Source organism: Lissotriton vulgaris, unplaced genomic scaffold (assembly GCF_964263255.1).
Source record: "Lissotriton vulgaris unplaced genomic scaffold, aLisVul1.2 SCAFFOLD_927, whole genome shotgun sequence".
Taxonomy (NCBI): domain Eukaryota; kingdom Metazoa; phylum Chordata; class Amphibia; order Caudata; family Salamandridae; genus Lissotriton; species Lissotriton vulgaris.
The window spans coordinates 806,657-813,771 of NW_028252711.1; the positions used below are offsets into that span (position 1 = coordinate 806,657).

Below are 7,115 nucleotides of genomic sequence, written 5' to 3' on the forward strand. Positions count from 1 at the left end.
AGCTTGGGACAAGATCCCACAAGGAGGCTCTACGAATTTTGAAAACGGACCCGCGGCCCCTGTTTGCATGTGGAATGGCGAAATCTCTAGGTTGGGCATGGCGTATTAGATCCACTAGGCTTTTGTACCTTGTTTAATATGTATTTTTAGACTGTTTTTATGTAATTTATTTGCGCCATTTGAAATATGAACTGTATGCTTTCTATTTTATGTATTGGCTTTTTAATTGTTTTTATGTATATGTATTGCTTTTTAAGATATGCATCATATCGAAATAAAGCCTAATTGAGTGACTGATATAGTGAGCTGGGATTTGAGGTTATACTAATTTCTCAATCTACAAGTGGAAGAGAATAACTTCTGTTGCTGCCTCCTTTCTCTACCACTGTCTGCTTTACATTCCATCTGCCACGAGGAGCTAAGATTTCCATATTTCAAAGATTACATTAAGTTTGGCACAGTGTTGTTATGGTTGTCTTTTTGTCAGTCAAAATCTTTATTCGGCTAAATATCAGCCATAAAAGAACACATCATTAAAAACATTTACAGAGTAAAATATGAGCAACAAATAATTATTCTATCTTGATCACAATTTCATTCTCAGGACATCAATATTCTAAATAGTAATTCCCACAGAAAACATCTTGAAAATTTAAAACCAGGGCATGAGTAAATTCATAAAATAAAATCATTTACCAACAATGTCCCGTAACTCAACAGCCGAAGAAATGTATCTATAGATCATGAGACAAGTAAATTCATCATTTAAAAGCTGGAGTAGATGTAATGCTGCCCACTTTCTAATATTTAAAAATGTTAAAAGAGGAATAATAAAAGCAGGCCTCGGTGTAATGTAAAGTGTACAAAAACACGAAATGTAAAGTGCTCTGAACAGTTTTAGAATCACATGGGCACTGGTTGTCTATTGTTTTACATCCTCATGCCACCCTCAACCAGTTGATTATAAAAGGCTGAATAAACAGCGACAATCGTTTAAAAACACACTGGTTACAGTGTGTCAAACAGAAGTTGGAGGGTATATGCAGATCCTCTCTTAACGAGAACCATTCCTCTGCCTATAAGGTGGACAGGCTTTGTATTAAATTGACCTTTGTGTAAAACAGACATTTTATCAGGGAAGGTTATGAATTAATCAAATCATCTGTGAGACACTATTTGTTTTGCAAACTACGGCTGGTATTGAGCCCTATCGGCAAATTGTACAAGGCTGTTGGGAAAGGGCCCTATTACTAAGATTTAGGTCCAACACCATTTGTTACATGTTGTGCTTTCCTCTAGGGCGATATAGCAGCTTTAAGGTTTACGTCTGTCCCTGTAATGGGGGTCACTTTTGCACTTCACCTTCTTTTGTAAATACTATGAAGTCTACACAAAGTGGTTTTTAACACCAATTAAAAAATATATAATTTTAACAATTGTAGGCCTGCACTGTTTTGTTTACTAATAGTAAAATATCATGTTGTTGTTTCATGGTCGGATTCATTTTTTTGTTAAATATTGTATGCTGTCACAACTCTCTGCTTTTTTAAGCTATTTTAACTGTATTTTGTATGATTATTTATTGCTAATCGAAATAAAGTTTGAAGTTATTGATTGGTTGGCTGTTCATTGGTATTGATTACTGTCTTTATTCAATTATACAGAGAACCACATAATAATGCATTGCTGATTATTTACATATAAAGATAGGGTACTTTTCATTAAAATATTCATACATTTATATTTGGGATAATGTCTTGCTTGAGTCTACTTGTCTATTGTATTCTATTGTATGAGTATACATATATATGTGTGTGTGTGTATGTATGTATATATGTACGTATTTACTTTACAAAAAAACTAGAAATTCTCTTAAAAAATCAAGGTTAAAGTGACATTATAGTTCAGTTTGGTAATAATATCTTTTTTTTGGATTTAAAAAAAAACTAAGACATTCACTGAAAAAAACAAAGGTAAAACGGATGTTAAAGTTAGCTCAACATGTCAGGAAAAAAAATACTGTTTTAAACTAACAAAACTACTGAAGTTTACTAATTATAGTTATCTCTACACGACCAAGGCCCGAGCTACCTCAACAGCCGAATCAACTTCTACGCTCCCAAACGCCACCTCCGATCAGCCAACCACGCCCTCGCCGCCGTCCCCCGCATCCGAAGAGCGACTACAGGAGGAAGGTCCTTCTGGCCGCCAAGACCTGGAACTCCCTCCCGACCGACCTGCGCCTGACCCAAGACCACCTCTCCTTCAGGAAGAAGCTGAAAACCTGGCTGTTCGAGCAGTAGCGGCACCCCCCCCCCCCACCCCCAGACTTGTTTGTGATATAACTAATGGGTAGTATTGCTTCTTTCTGCTTACTCCCTGATCTCCTGTATGTTGAATGTAAATGAAAACGAAATTTATAAAAACGTAAAAACTAACGCTTATGATTAAACTTATGTTTTTCTTGTGTAAATAAGATCTAAAATAAAGTGATAAAGTGATTATTATGAGTTTATGGGAAAAGTCCTCGAAGTATAACTATTCCCCCATATAAAGTCATGCTAGAGTACATATATCACTTGAGTTATCTCATGCATGATTTCATATATTGCTGATTATCAATATTGCAGTCACCTAACATAATGTAAATTGTTGATATACGATATAAGGTAAACAATGTCTAATATCTTGCTGCCTGCGCATTACTTATATTTTATGCTTGTTGATGACAATTATAGGAAACATCTCCTGTTCTAACACCATGCAGACTGTGCCATACGTGTATTTTACATTTGCTTATGTTCAATTATAAAAAATTATAAAAAAAAGCCCATATTCAATTTGTCATTTAATACTAACGGTTCCATGATTTGGAATTTTTTGATTAGCATTACTTCCCTTTGGGACAAGAATTTTTGATTATCCCTTCCTGGTTTGATTTCTATTTTCTCTATTACCATGAATTTTAATTGTGAAATATTATGGTGATTTTGTAACCAGTGAGTTGCTAGATTGGAGTTAGTATTTTTATTTCTTATCATGCTTTTATGTTCCCCAATTCTGATTTTCACCTTTCTTTCAGTTTTTCCAATATACATAAGTCCACATGGACATTTTATACAGTAAATTACGAAGCTGGAGTTGCAATCTGCTGTTAGTCTGAGTGGTGTTTGTTCTCCAGTTCTAGGGTGAGATACGAAAGATTGTTGCATTACGTTATTGCAGTGTATGCATTTACTGCATTTCTTCATCCCCTTATGTTGTAGTGTTTCTTTCTTCCTTTTGTTTTTCAATTCTTCCTTGAGGTTCCTGCTTCTTGTGTATGCAAAGATTGGTTTTTCTTGAAATATATTGTGAAAGTCCTCATCTTGTTGTAACAATTCCCAAATTTTGAGTATGATTTTTTTAATGTTTTGAGATTTGGTTGAATACTTAGAGACAAAAACGTTATTGGAATTGGAGGTTGATTTCTTAGTGTTTGATAGTAGACTTTCACGACTGAGTTTATTTACTTTTTCTTCAGCTTTGTTAATACACGTAATAGGATATCCTCTTCGTTTAAATTTTATTTTAATCCTCCGAATGTCTTCTTCCTGAGCTTCAACTGTAGAGCAAATTCTTTTGCTCCTCAACATTTGTGAATAGGGTAAATTTTCTATCAGTTGAGGTGAATGGAAGCTTTTGAACAATAGTGTATTGTTTCGGTCAGTAGGTTTGACATTCGTTTGTGTATGTATTTTCATTTCCCTTTTTGTTATTTTCACATCCAAAAAGGATATTTCCTCATTGTTTATTGTATGAGTAAATTTTATTCTTGGATTTTTCTGATTTAATTCCGCAATATTGCTTTCAAGTGTTTCTTTTGATCCTCTCCAAATTAAAAATATATTGTCTATAAATCGACGATACATGAGTAGTGACGTGTTCCATTTTGTGTCAGTTAAGATATGTTGCTCCTCGAATTGCGCCATGAAGATATTAGCATACGTTGGTGCTCCTCCAAAACCCATACTGGTTCCACTGATTTGTAGAAAGAACTTTTCCTCAAAGTGAAAATAGCTGTGCTGTAGGCAAAATATTATTAACTCCAGAAGGAATATTTTGTTGACTCCAATCTCTTCTGTTTGCAGTAATGCCCATTCAATGGCTTCTATTCCTTCTTTTAGTGGTATGGACGTATGGAGTGAATTAACGTCGATTGCGCAGAGTATCCATTCTTGAGTGTCTTCGAAAGTTACCATATTTAATAGGTTAAGGAATTCAGTGGTGTCCTTAATGTTAGTTCTCCATTGGGTTACAAATTTTTGAAGAAAAAAATCTATGTATTTGCCCAAAGGCTCGAATATTGATCCTACTCCCGAAACAATGGGTCTAAAAGGTCTAAAACCAATCTTTGCATACACAAGAAGCAGGAACCTCAAGGAAGAATTGAAAAACAAAAGGAAGAAAGAAGCACTACAACATAAGGGGATGAAGAAATGCAGTAACTGCATACACTGCAATAACGTAATGCAACAATCTTTTATATCTCACCCTAGAACTGGAGAACAAACGCCACTCAGACTAACAGCAGATTGCAACTCCAGCTTCGTAATTTACTGTATAAAATGTCCATGTGGACTTATGTATATTGGCAAAACTGAAAGAAAGGTGAAAATCAGAATTGGGGAACATAAAAGCATGATAAGAAATAAAAATACTAACTCCAATCTAGCAACCCACTGGTTACAAAATCACCATAATATTTCACAATTAAAATTCATGGTAATAGAGAAAATAGAAATCAAACCAGGAAGGGATAATCAAAAATTCTTGTCCCAAAGGGAAACAATGCTAATCAAAAAATTCCAAACCATGGAACCGTTAGGATTGAATGACAAATTGGATATGGGCTGTTTTTTATAATTTTTTATAATTGAAAATAAGCAAATGTAAAATACACGTATGGCACAGTCTGCATGGTGTTAGAAAAGGAGATGTTTCCTATAATTGTCATCAACAAGCATAAAATATAAGTAATGCGCAGGCAGCAAGATGTTAGACATTGTTTACCTTATATCGTATATCAACAATTTACATAATGTTAGGTGACTGCAATATTGATAATCAGCAATATATGAAACCATGCATGAGATAACTCAAGTGATATATGTACTCTAGCATGACTTTATATGGGGGAATAGTTATACTTCGAGGACTGTTTCCCATAAACTCATAATAATCACTTTATCACTTTATTTTAGACCTTATTTACACGAGAAAAACATAGGTTTAACCATAAGCGTTCGTTTTTACGTTTTGTTTTTTATTTAGTTTTCATTTATATTCAACATACAGGAGATCAGCGAGTAAGCAGAAATAAGCAATACTACCCATTAGTTATATCACAAACAAGTCTTTCACCCTCTATATTACTTTTATGGGGATACTTTCGACCTCCACGGTTCCACTATTAGATCGTTAGTTTACTCTTCTAAAATGGCGACCACAGTAGACCTCTACACTGACTCATCAGATAGAAAGCATTCCTAATGGGAAGTATCGCGTTTATAATGCCCCGAGATTTTAGTCATCCGGATTCCTTGAGCAGATTGAGTAACTGACGAGAAAACGCTAGCAGCGAATGCGACCTTGAATCGGTAAGCACTCATTAGCATCATTATGCAGTGAGTTTCAGAACTTCACATTTAAAATTAGCCAAGTTCTGAATATATTCCCATTTACCCCCACAGGCACTGCGCTTACCATGCCCCGAGATTTCAGTCAGCCGGTCTTTCCGAGCAGATTGAGTAACTGACGAGAATACGTAAGCAACTAACGCAACATTGAACCGGTAAGCACCCATCAGCATCATTGTGCAGTGAGTTTCAGAACTTCACATTTAAATCAGCTAAGTTCTGAATATAGTTCCATTTACCCTCACAGGCAGAAGCCAGCAGGATAACAAAAATCTTCTACTCATTCCCCGCTAACATAAGCAGGAACTACAGTGAATACAGCAAGGTATGAGAAACACTACGCACGATATCCGTAGACAATAGTGTCTGTTAGCAGTTTCAGCTATTATTTTCTCCACGTTTTTCCGCTCGCGTTAATTTTTAGTAGTGGCTTTAAGCATCACGGAAACATAATTGAACGATAAGGCAAACTTCCTTCTTAACTATATATGTCAACTATGTTTTCATGTACCACTGTGTACGAGCATTTTATTTAAATGTAAGGCAATACAGAAATCACTCAGCACGTTTTTTTGCAAGTAAGTTTAACACTGCCTAACTTTTTGAAAAGCACTAAGATGTCTTCATGCAATCATGTGTCATATGGAAACACATTTGAACTTTTGAACTAGCCCTCAATTAGATCATTTGGTCTCAGAACACATGTTCCACAGAAATGTAGTATTTGAAGATAGGATTTAATACTCGACCAGTTAAAACTATCTAAGGATAGCGGTGAGTTACCATTAGCTCACTATCAATGATCATCAGAAAGATAAACCTTTATGCACAGAATGAAATGTCAACAAATGTAGCTATGGTGGTTGATTTGAAACTAAAAGTGATCCTTGATTATACTAGCAAATGTAAATATGCATACTTAGAGAAAAGTATTAAATATATAAAGTGATATATATGTATTTCACTTACAGGACGGCCCCCGAAGAAGGGACTGGGGTCCCGAAATGCATCGGGCCAACCATTTTTCAACTGTTATTCAACAATTATTTCTTTTTGGGATGTGTTAATGTGTGAGCAGCATCACACCAAAGATTCACTGTATAGCAAATGTATAACATTCACATGTCATGAACTAAATGTAAAGATTAAATAAGACAAAATAATGATCATACGATGGATATAACATGGTGAATAAAACTAAATACAATTCATTGAAACTGAGTAAAACTGTGATTTAACTAAGAATAGTAGTTTAATTAATTTCAGCTGTGCATCAGGTCAGGGAGTAAATGTTGTTTACTACCCGTTCTATTAAAAAGCCTATCTGACACATCTAGATCCTTATTTCTGTTGGGGGGCACATCCCCCTTTAAGTTGGGGGATAAAGGGGAGCCCCAGGGTCCCCATGGCCCTTCCAGCTTTACTACTAGCATCCAC

At 35.2% G+C, this 7,115-nt stretch overlaps 1 long non-coding RNA gene across 1 annotated transcript; it reads left to right on the forward strand.

Moving 5' to 3' along the window:
* The first annotated feature begins 5,575 nt into the window (after positions 1 to 5,575).
* LOC147662066 (uncharacterized) lies at positions 5,576 to 6,892 on the forward strand. The gene is made up of 4 exons (XR_015305987.1): positions 5,576 to 5,639; positions 5,733 to 5,833; positions 5,926 to 6,003; positions 6,650 to 6,892. It is a non-coding gene; the product is annotated as an uncharacterized LOC147662066 (long non-coding RNA).
* The last annotated feature ends 223 nt before the right edge of the window (positions 6,893 to 7,115 follow it).